The 12332-nt window shown below is 42.8% G+C and overlaps 1 protein-coding gene across 1 annotated transcript in view; it reads right to left on the reverse strand.

Moving 5' to 3' along the window:
• LOC309368099 (uncharacterized protein) overlaps positions 1–4992 on the reverse strand; it is a 362074-nt gene extending 357082 nt beyond the window's left edge. Inside the window, exons 1-2 of the transcript XR_014167526.1 lie at positions 4905–4992; positions 3294–3426 (exon numbers count right to left, since the gene is read on the reverse strand). The gene's annotated coding sequence lies outside the window, so the exon portion shown is untranslated. The remainder of the gene's footprint in view (positions 1–3293; positions 3427–4904) is intronic.
• Between the last annotated feature and the right edge of the window lie 7340 nt (positions 4993–12332).

Consider the following 12332-nt stretch of genomic DNA (forward strand, 5'->3'; position numbering starts at 1 on the left):
GGATTTTGATGTGGCAGGCTTAGTGCTCACACATGACAAATGAATAATCCATGGATTTGAAAAATTTGTTCATCTTCATTGACATGCTGCTCTAGTCTTACACAGAAATTTCTGATACAGTCTGTTAGGTCAAATATCAGCATTTCAAGAAGTCTTTAGATATAGATTTACATGACAGATCCAAATAAGATAGTTAATCAGATAACAACATACAGCCACAGAATGAGAAACAAACAAAGTGGTTCTGCATCTATCTCAATATTCTTTTTCATAGGCTGTTATTGATTGATTTGAGAATGTTTCAGAAATGGGATATGCAAACTTGGTAGCATCATAAGATACAGGCTTTATAAAACAAAAATACAGAACCATACAGAGTTGAGAATTGCTTTGTGTGCTCCCATGCCACACTGTAACAGCTCTGTTCCCCTCTATTCAACCCTCTACACTGCTTATAGAAGTACTCATGCAAAGTGTATTTACCACACATTGCTATAGTATTTACTGAATGCTGCACCAGCAACCAGCACCAGCAGTTACCTGAGAGATCACTTCTCCTCTATCAAGCAGCCCATGACGACTGATCTTCTGGGGAGGCCTTGCTGGTAGTGCCATCTGCCAGGTAAGCTTGATAAGCTATAATTAGATAGCAGGCTTCCACCCCAGTTATGGAAATCAGGTTGGCAGCAAAACTGGTAAGTTTAAGATGCCAAGTGAAAATGTATATTTTTTGACAGGTCTATGAAACATGTCTGGAGCACAGATTTTAGATAACTGATGGGTTTTTTTGTAAATTATTTTACTATTTGATTGATAATATTTTACTTTTGGCTTATCCTGAGGTCTTTATATCCATTATAAAAAGGAATGGACAACACAATGCCTGTGTACCCATTACTGTTTACTCTGCATCCAGTACATTTCCTCCACTGGCTTTAGAAGTGGTGGACCCAAGATGCTAGCCATAATCCATATCTATACTGCATCTGTCCTGTTTCTTACAATATACTGCCTTTTGACGGGGGTGGCGCTGTGGTCTAAACCACAGAACCTAGAGCTTGCTGATCAGAACGTCGGTGGTTCAAATCCCCGCGATGGAGTGAGCTCCTGTTGTTCGGTCCCAGCTCCTGCCCACCTAGCAGTTCAAAAGCACATTAAAGTGCAAGTAGATAAATAGGTACCACTCCGGTTGGAAGGTAAACGGCGTGTGCTGCTCTGGTTCACCAGAAGCGGTTCAGTCATGCTGGCCACATGACCCAGAAGCTGTCTGTGGACAAACGCCGGCTCCCTCGGCCTATAGAGCGAGATGAGTGTGCAATCCCAGAGTTATCCGCAACTGGACCTAACAGTCAGAGGTACCTTTACCTTTATCTTTAATGTGTACACAGCTACTGCAGTATCATGCTTTATGTACACATTCACTCCTCTGCACAATTCAATTATACAGAACAGCAGTTGGGAATTTTTCTCATCCCAATGGGACTACATTTCCTAGTGAGCAATCTTCTGGGAGCCACATACCAGTGGTGGGTGGGGACAGAGGCAACATAGGCAGAGCAATAAATACGGCTCTTAACTTTGTGCGGTAGGCTTGACTGTAGTCACACTAAAACTCAGATGTTTCTATATATGCACACATATTCTTAGCTCTTGATTTTCCATCCAGGCAAGAAAAAGCCCAGTCTGAAGCTGGAGAGATGGCCTGGGAATGATGTGTGCTGTGGGAAGAGTTCCATGCATTGGATAATGAGGTCTAGAGGGCTGCATTCAACTCTTAATACTGAATTCCACACTCCTGATACAAACCTGCTTATTCTGAGCCAGACTCAGATATTGAGTCAGTGCTGGTTATGTTAACTGGCAAAGTCTTTTAGTATTTTAATGTGGGAGTCTTGGAAATGTCAGGGACTGAAACTAGGGCCAGGAACCCATTTGGAAGAAAGGCAGACAAACAAACAAACAAACAAACAAACAAACAAATAGAGGTGCATGCAAAGCATTGCTCTATTACTATCCACAACCCTTTCCCAAAGTAGGGGATACACCTTGGGGTACCAACAATATATATGATCTCAGGAAGTGCGAGAAATTGAGATAAACCAGAAAGATTAAGAAGTTCTTTCTCCCATGAAACTGTGCCACTGCACATCAAGGCATCTGCATGACTCAGACTAATTCTATGGCTGCCCTCACGTCTAGAATAAACAAGAAAGGTAACTGGAATGAGCTGAATTTGTGAGCTCTGTGAGTTCATTGGATATACATCTGTCACTCTTCCAAACTACTAATCAGCTGTGTCCTTGAAAACTAGGCAGAGGATTAATAAAATATCTTTAATCATTTCAAACTATTTCTCCAAAAAAAAAGAAAAAAGAATTGCACGTGCTTCAAAGTTAGAGGCAAAAGAGAAGGTTAGTAAAATACGATAGCATAAAACAAACATACATAAAACGGTCATTAAAGGAACTGAACAATCAGAGTACCTGCCACTGAACTAAGGTAATAGTGCAGCAAACAAATTGTCTTTAAATAAACCACCCTGGTAATACCATTGATCCCTCAGTTCAAAGAAATCCCAGTCCCTAGGGACTATCTATAAATACTGCTGTTTGGAGCATCAAAACTGTTTGCTTCAAAGAGGTTAGCTTAAGCGGATGAAACAATTCTGAGTCCTTGTCAAAAGACCTTTTGGCCTTTTAAAAAGTAAGACAGAATTTGGTATGCAATGCAGGGATTTGTAAAGTCCCTTAAGAAGTACAGGCTGAAGCTCTTGGCTCCTTCAAGCTTAGTAGATCTGGGCTTTCTGCTGAAGGTGGAGCTCAGCAAGACAATTTGCAGAAAATACTATACCTTGACACCAAGCACAAATGAATAGGGGGAAAATAAAATAACAGAATACAAGCAGCTCTAGATGAAACAAGTTTTCTTTAGTGACGGACTCATATTCAGATATGTATAATATCTGAGAGAAGTAGGCGGGACTCATAAAAGTGAGAGTCAATGATAGGAGTACTGCTGGCATATAAAACAAGGGGAGGGAAACTGTGAGCCTTTCAGATGCCATTGGGATGCCATTGGGATGATGGGAGTCATCGTCCAACTCCCCTGCTGTAGAACCAGCGCAAGGTTCAAATATAAAGCAAAGAAAAAAGCTGACACTGTGGCCTTCATGAGGGCAGCAGGTTGGTTTCTCACTAAGGAGCCCAAAGCCCTGAGGGATAAAATTAGTTGAGGTTCGTTCAGACAGTATTCTGTATCTTTGGTTCTCTGAAAGGGAGGCTAAACATCTGGACTCTTTACCTGCAAATCTTGTATCTCACGGGCAGGACTTTTTTCAGGTGGAACTCACTGGAACTCAGTTCTTGCACCTCTCAGGTGGGTGCTGAACCAGGGAGGCATTCATGCTGAGTTCCGGCACTTTCCCCCCTAGAAAAATAGCAGTGTTCATATGAAGCGGTGATACAGTGGTACCTCAGGTTAAGTACCTAATTCCTTCCGGAGGTCCGTACTTAACCTGAAACTGTTCTTAACCTGAAACACCACTTTAGCTAATGGGGCCTCCTGTTGCTACAGTGCCACCAGAGCACAATTCCTGTTCTCATCCTGAAGCAAAGTTCTTAACCCGAGGTAATATTTCTGGGTTAGTGGAGTCTGTAACCTGAAGCGTATGTAACCTGAAGCGTATGTAACTCGAGGTACCATTGTACAGCAAAAACTACTAACATAAGAGGGCATGTGTGTGAACATTTTTGGCAGTACCATAAAGGAAAGGTTTTTCCTTTTCTGCTCGCTTTGCAAATAATAATAACTGCATATGAATTTACATGACTGTCAATTCATCTGAGTGATATAATCACATCACTGAATCTGATTGGTTACACAATTATGACAGCCCTATTCACAACTACTTGCGCCATGCTTTCAGCCCCACCCTGGTGTTTCTTTCAGTAACCACACATGTTGTACATGTTTATGTGAGAAGACCAGTGTGTGAGCTGATCCTCATGAGCTCAGGCTCTGCCCAGTCAGAAATCTTGATTAGAAAATGACACAATGTCAGTGGCATGGCACCACACTCCTTGCTCAACATTCTTATGCCATTCATACAGTTAAAACAAGAACAGTGTTCTTCTCAACGTCTGATCTCTGTGCGATTTCTATTCGGGTGGGATCAATAGCTCCCAGGGAAAATGGTACCAAAGCTGTGGTGCCACAGCAAATAATTGTGCCAACCAGGATTTTAAAAATGTTAATATTTACACAATCTAAGCAGTTTTGACTGCCGGAGATTACAGTTAGCCTCTACCACAAAATCAAAACTGCAGAATATTTGATGCAGGACTAGTTAAAATTCACTATTTGAAATTGCAATGTGCCTGATAATGCTGAAGCCCACTTTCCACACACATCATTTCCTTTTAACAGACATTAAAAGGGGAAAAAATCTTATTAAACTTTATTGTACTCAATAAACATGAGTTCTTAGCCTAACAAACAGATGTGGTTTAAGGCTAAGAGATAGGCTTTGTATGGCTTAAATATTTGCATGTATCAATTGTTTGGGAGAGATAGGGAAGGCTGAATCCCAGTGGAAAGATGTGAGCAGGGAGGATAAGCAGAATGCTAAGTAGCATCATCCCCACATCTCGTCAGTATGTGTATGATCTCTAATTATCACTGTATATATACACAGTGGTGGAAGCAAAGCCAGGTGCTGTAACCAAGGTTTATTTATTTATTTACTTTGGTGCGTGGGGGGGGGGGGATAGCGAGAGAGACTCACTCACTGATATTTTTATTTATAGAAGAACATTTTTCACACAACACCCAGGACAAATATTATTCATGTAAGAGCCATTAGCAGGCTATCCAACCTCCCCCCCCCCACAAACACACACTCTTACCTTAAGCTCATTCCTTCAGAGGAAAAAAAATTGACCCTTTTCTGTCTAAAAGCAAAGACTTCAATTGAGACAGCAATGTTCTCTGACAGACATGAGTTCTGAATACTAATTCTCAGCTACCATTCAGAGCTCATTAGTGTGGGGCTACATTTTCTAAACAGCACTGTATGTCTTTAAAGTCTACAACCTTGCACTAAAAGCCAAGAAAATTACATAGTTTCGAATGCCAGTGTTTAAAAGATATATATAGAAAGAGAAGAAAAGAAAAGAAACCCTGTAGTGTCATACGTAGAATTCTGCCTTTGGACAGAGCTGCTATGACAAGACTTATAATTTTACAGTATCATGAAAACCCTTCTGGGTGCAGATTCTATTATATTTTATTGCTCCCAAGTTCAGTGAAACTCCTTACTAATCAAGCTAATGGTAAATCTGGGAAACCTCATATTAATTTGCATTGTTTGTTAAGCATATAGATGCTGACTAAACAACTGACTACTGTTTACTTCCACAAGATACCTCCTAGGCAATATTTGCTTTTATATCTCTTCCTTTATTTAATTTGCCACAGCAAGGAAAGGAGTTCAGGGAATGAACAAAAAATTCACTGTAAAAGCTTAATTGTGCACCACCCACCAGCTGATTGCACCTGCAGAATGGTTGTAAACTTCCAGTCTTTTATTAACAGGGGTGTATATTCAAGTCCATTAGGATGCATTGCACTGCCCCTGCCAAAGCTTTCAACCTTTTCTGACACACAGTATTTGCTCATTTAAAAAATAATTGCCCCCTTTCCTTTTTTCTTTCTTTCTAGGGCTGCTTTGGTTTTATACTTCAGGAATATTTTGCTTGCTGTTGTACTGCTACTACTACAAGCAGAATTTGTTTTGAGAAGTACAGGCTTTTCAAGGAATTCAGTGGACATAAGTCAAGGTGCCTGATTTGTTCCTGTCAATATTTGATAAGGAATCTGAGGGCTAAATTAGACATGGCATTAATTTTCTGACTCCAATTCGTGTAAACAGTTTTTGTTATGTAAATGGGAACTATTGGGAAGTCTGGCTATGGAGCAGGAGGGGTGAAGAGAGAGTGAAATGATCTCTTTCCCTTTCTGAAATAGTCCTAGACAAAATAAAATAATAAAACCTGTCCCAAGCTGGTGTTTGCTAGGATTGTACAAAAAGTTCAGACAAAGTCATATCCTCACTTGGATGACCTTCAGGACACCTCAGAATTTGAGGTGACCTGGGTCCAAGGTGGTACACTGCAAAATGGAAATGATCCAAGATTTTGGAACCACATCATAAGGGGGTTTTAAACTTTTTTCTGGCAATCTGATATATTTTTGAACCCCCAACAAACTCCCCATAAGTCTAAAATGCCAGGGAGGGTGGATGGGGGCACTGCTGAAGGAAGAGGAGTGCGGGGGGAGCACACTGCCCCCAGCAGCACAATCCTGGTGGGGTGCCATCATGGCTGACCCTCCACCCACGCTGGGCGCCACGCCCCTGCAGGTAACATGCCACACCCCCAGGACACACACCAGCCCCACCCCGCCTGCTCTCCACCCCCCACCCCCCCCCCGGTGCCGGAGCATGAAGCTCTTCCACTGGATGGGGGTGCGGGTACAGTTCTGTGACTGAAATATCTAGCTCGCAACATTTCCAAGGTGTTCTTTTTACTTTCAGCTGTAGCGCTTCGATGCTGAAGGCACATATCAGAAGATTCTCATTGCTCTTGATGATCCACAGCTTACTGGGAGATGGGGCCTGTACAGCGTTTCCACATACTGAACTAAGTTCTGTCCTCCGTAGTTGCTCACCAACAAACTTGCTCGGTACCCAGGTTGGTAGGCAACCTGAGGAGCCTTGGCTCTAACTCAGGGGTGGGGAACCATTCTCAGGCCAAGGACCACATGTCCTAATAGTCAGTATTGTGGGGGCCACATGCCAGTGGTCAGTGCAGTTGAGGCCAAAGGTAGTGCCACAATTAATGCAAATTTTACATCATTGCTACTTTCTCCACACATGACGGTGGGCACTGCCCTCTCCATCCTCCCTCCAGGCAAGCCAGAAGCATTATCAGAGTTCAAGGTTACATTTCAGCTATGCAAAAGCACTCAAGAAGGGCATGAAACAGGGCCAGTAGGGGAGTTGTATGGAGAGAGAAGAGACCCAAGAATCGGAGAGAGATGCTTGGATCTCAGCCTTTATCCCCCAGACCTAATGTTCCTCATTCCTGCTCTAACCCATATTTTTATTTGCCATAGTTTTCTTTGCATGCCCCCATGTCCACCCCTATCCCCAGGTTTCGGACACAATCATTCAGCACACTCAAATTCAAGTTTCACGCCAACACTGCACTTTTCTCCCAGTGTTGGCTCAGACTCCACAAATTTAAAATACATGATTTCCCCCCAAAGAACCCTGAGAAGCATAGTTGGTTAAGCATGCTGAAAATTGTAGCTCTGTGATTTGTAAACTACAGTTTGCAGGATTATTTGGCTGAAGTCATGTGCTTTAAATGCATGGTATGCACACAGCCTTAGTCCTGATGTTGTAAGCTGTTCCAAGAGCCCTTTGGCTAAATAAATAAATAAATAAATAAGCCTCAAATAAATGTATATATTTTAGAAGAAAAAAAGCTATTTCACTAACATTATAGAAGACTTTATATTTATGCCTTTGTCAAGTTTAGGCAAATACTCTGCCTGTAATCGATGGCTATTAGATAGATTGACGGATACTGTGTTTGAAAATAAATAATTCTCCTTTGCATTGCTAAATCTTGATGATCCCCGGATGGAATTCAGAATGTGGGTGTTTCAAAACCTTTTTTTTAATTATTATTAAATGATACTTTTATAGCAATTCATTGTCCAAAGAGACCTCTGAAACAACACTTCTATTGCCATCTCTGAATTTAGACCACACAATTTTTATGTTATGATACACTAGTACAGGAGGAGAGATTGCTATGTTTTGCAAAGCAGTGCCTGATGTCTCTCCCTCCATTTCAAATTAATAAACTTGGCACAGCACAGCCATTATGAAGATCATACATTTCCAACTAGAAGCCTGGGGACAGGTGCAATAAGTAGCTAATATCTGTTGCTGGCTAGCGTCAAAGAAATGGAAGAGGGAAAGTCAGAGCAATCATTCTTTTAAAGGCAATCCATTGGCCAGAGACCTCAAAAACAACATTTCTATTGCTGTCTCTGAATTTAGACCACACAATTTTTTAGTTTACAACTGAACCTTTAGACTGCTTTAGAAAATGCTTGAAGCTGTTTCGCTTCAATTGCTATAACATAATGCCATAAAAAAGAATCATGGAGCATTCCTGAAAGAGCTTGAAACATAGCGGAATGCTCAGTGTGTTTCAAACCTATTAGAAGAGTTTAAGACAACATAAGAGCGTTTTTATTCTAACATAGCAAGGTTATTAAAATGTGGGAAAGTTGGAGTAAGGCATGAGTTATCGGCCTAAGTTTTTTGGGATGCTGTTGTGCCATTTTTTAGTTCACAAAACACTCCAAGTATCAAGTATTGCTTTTCACAACATGAGAGTACAATGATAGGAGAAATTACTTCTGATGCACTATAAGCTCTGGATATTATTTAGTTAATTAAAGGTACAGAAGATCCTGTTTGCTATCCAGATCATTGGTGCCCATTTTCATACTGATGATAGCTGGTTGGATCCTCCCCTTCACATACACCAAGATACATATAACAATCACACCCCATATGTGTGATCAATTAATTAAAGACAATCTGGAGATGTAGCTGTGCACTATGCATTAAGAGTAAGGTGTAGTTTGGCCCTCAAGCTAGCATTCTGCCGCCTTCTGCAAACAGATAGAAGTTGGAAGTGTGTAAGAATTTAATTCCTCTGTTCTTTGACATTGTTCATTTTTCAAAAGTCAGCACATATTATTGTAGCTTGTTGCCTAATTTCTCATCTGAAAATCTTCCTTGACATTATACGGTATGTGACCCAAATACGCTAAGTGCTTTGCAAAGCACATTTTCCAGCATTGACAGATATATCAGTTACTTGTGTAGATGCTTAAAAACAGAGGACAGGCATTGGGAAAAAGTCATGTGCAAGCGAAGAGCAACTTAAAAGGGGAAATTGTTAGAAAAGTCTACTTCAGGTTTTTTTTAGATGTCACATGAAAGCCAAATTCACCTGCTATCTGACGTTTCCTGGAGTCCCCACATGCATCCCCACTGGCTTTGCTACAAAGTTGAGAAAGCCTGGAAAGTACAGCAGTGTCTGTCAACAATTGGATTAGTAAATGGGATCTGCCTGTTTTCCTGAAGTCGATGTAGAGCAAGAATATATAATGCTTGGGCATTGTTGTTAACTGGGTCATCTCAGCTCTAGGCCATAACTAGACATCAAACCTCCCAAAGAACTCTTCAGTCATTCTGATGTTGTCAAAGTCAGTCTAATAACCCTGTCATTTTTTTATTATTATTCTTTTCAGGCATCAGAATAATTGTGTGTGACCAAGAAGTAGCTAGGTCACTTGGGCATACCATATACCTGTAACTTTTATTTTTTATTATTTTGCCTCAGGGGCTTGTTCTATTTTACTGTTCTGCCATGTTCTATTTAATATGGTTCCATAGAATAGGTTTTAAATAGTTTAGAAGGCAGGCTGATATCACATGTTTGTTTGTTCATAAGAAGAAGAGTGGAACAGGTTCTAAAAGGCAAAGCGGAGGGATTGCACTCATTTGTTTATTAGATCTGTAATTTCAACTTTTTTGGACATAGGAACCTCTGCAACACATTGTTCTATCCAGAAAAGCCCCAATCTTCTCCTGATGTGCCCCAATTTTTAAAAACCTAATAAAAACCAATTGTGATCTCATAACACTGCTATACAAATTTAAATAAAATAAATCCCGAACACTGACCCACCCACCTATATATCTTCTGTCTGTTTTGTCACACCATTCACAGATAAAGTCTGGTTTCGAACATTCACAGTGCTAAAGGGTTGAACATATACCACCAAACTAGACTGAGACATGTGTTACCTGAGGACATTCCCACACTTGGAGTGGGGATTGTTATGGTTCAGAATTTATCTGGTTAAATTCCCCTGGTGTGTGTCACCTGCTAACGTCAGCTTACAGCTGGGCAGAGACAGAAGCTGGGCGGGACAATCCCTGTATTGTTCAGTTCCCCTGTGATCCTGAGGGGAGAAAGACGTACTCTCTGTGTATCTGAGAGAGAGTAATGGCGGCCAAGAGTGACGGACTTTAATGCTGTAATGTTTGAATAAAGAGCTGTAAATAGACACACCTGTCTATGTGTGCTTGCCTGGAAACTAGGCTGCTTTACACGATGTGCTTCCTACTCTGCTACAAGCCGTGACTGAGAAGAGACAGCAGGAGTTATTGCGCAGCTTCGGAGGAAGCGTGCCGGACCGCTGTAAATGATTGATTGGGATCATAAAGCTGTCCCCGGTCGCGGCCCCATCGATCAGGGAAGATCGATATCCATCCGAACAGGTTATGGGGTCAGAAAACGCTCGTAAAGCAGTCGGTGTGAGCTCCAGGAACGCTTTGAAGTCAGCGTGGGTACCGGAGAGCAAGGATGATTCATTGCCTGCTTCCGTGAGACAGTGAGAGCTTCTGATACACAAAGAGCTGAAGGCTGAGACGCAGCTGAAATATCGTTTCTCCACGGAAGGGAAGGCCGGAGGAAGCTGGTACTGAGTAAGTACAGCTTGGGGCACCTTGGGAGAACGGGAGAAGATGGCTGAAAGCCAGAATATACCGCTGGAGCCTCTAACTCTAAAGAGTTGGGCAACGTGGTCCAGACAAATAAGGGGGTTGTTCTTGGTTGAAGGCTTTTGGAAAGCCACCCAATGGGAGCCAAAATCACCACCCCTTAGCTGGCCAGCAGCTGGAACAGGCGTTGCAAGCTGTGGGGCTGTGTTGGCTGAAGACAGTCAGAGGCTGCATCAAGAGCTAGAAGTGCTCAAAGCATGCGTTGATGCGTCACTGAGGCCTCATTTGGAGGGCGTAACGACAGCGTGGGCTGCCTGGAATGTGCTGAAGAGCTTGTGTGAGGCGTCAGCGAAAGGCCAAAGCCCAGGAGAGGCTGATGGGTGCCCAGAAAGCCCAATGGGGGCTGAGACAGTGTTGGGGAGCTGTTGTAATGCTTCTACACGTCTGTGTGATGGACTGAGTCCTGGAGAGGCTGGACTGGCAGGCCCTGTTCCCGATGTCTTGGCCTCTAGGAGCGCTAGTGAGCAGATCGGGGGGGCGAAGAGTTCCAAAGGCAAGTTTAAAGAGCTTTCGCTTTGTGCTGAAGCAGAGAGGAGCTTCAGGGGGGGCCAGACTGGTGGAAGGCGCCGTTCCAGAAGGAGGAAGGCCAGGCCAGCTGGGAGGAGCCCCGGGCAGTGTTTTTCCACTGGAGTTCAACGTCGGCGTGGCAGTTGCCCCCACCGGAGCAGAGAGCCAAGGCAGGATGTTTGCAAAGACTTTTCCCATGGGAATCAGGCAGGTTTCCATGGCAACAGGCCTGGGAAGACAGGCAGGCGTGGAGCTGAGCCAGGTGGTCGTGGTAAACAACAGGAAGAGTCTTATCAGGTTTCTGCGAGTATGGCAGTGTTTGAAGACGGCGGAGTGGAAAATTTCCAGCTCAGCCTTGTAATAGACTCTGCAGCTAACCGCAACATGGTTCCAGAGACCCCTGCAGTCGAGAGGTGGAATTGCACAGCAGTTCCGAAGGGACAAACTATTAAGTTCGCGAATGGACAGAAAACTAGAGTTCGCAAATGCACTAATGCCTATCTTTCTGTTTTACAGGAGACGGTGGATTTTTGTATTGTTCCAGAGATTCATCATTGTTTGCTATCTGTGCCTTATTTGTTAAATAAGGGGTTCAAAGTTTGTTTTGAAAATGATGTCTGCACAATCTCCAAAGGGGGGAGGTTGCTGGCCAAAGTGCGGAAGGGACAGAATGATCTTTTCATTCTTAAAACGTCTCTTGGAGGTGAGGGGAAGGTTGAGAAAGCACAATCGTTGCGTGCTACAGTTCCCAACCAGCGTGCTACAATTCCCGCTCAACATGTCATGTGTGCATGCGTATGGCATCAGAGAGCGATTCACAATCCTTTAGAGGATTTGCAGGCGTTGCCTGAGGTTGTTACAGGTTGTAAGATTAAAAATTGTCAAAGTGCCATTAATTGTGACACTTGCAAGCAGGCAAAGGTGAGAGGGTGCAGTTACCCAAAGGTGGAACGTGTGGCCACTAAACCTTTTGAGTTGGTACACATAGATTTGGCCGGTCCTGTAAAGGAACCAAGTCTAGGGGGGGCCAGGTTTCTGCTAACTTTTCTGGATGATTTCTCGCAGAATTCCTGGACTCACGGTCTCAAATCCAGGGAGGATGCAGCAC

This window comes from Podarcis melisellensis (genome assembly GCF_964234715.1).
Source record: "Podarcis melisellensis genome assembly, chromosome: 4".
Taxonomy (NCBI): Eukaryota; Metazoa; Chordata; class Lepidosauria; order Squamata; family Lacertidae; genus Podarcis; species Podarcis melisellensis.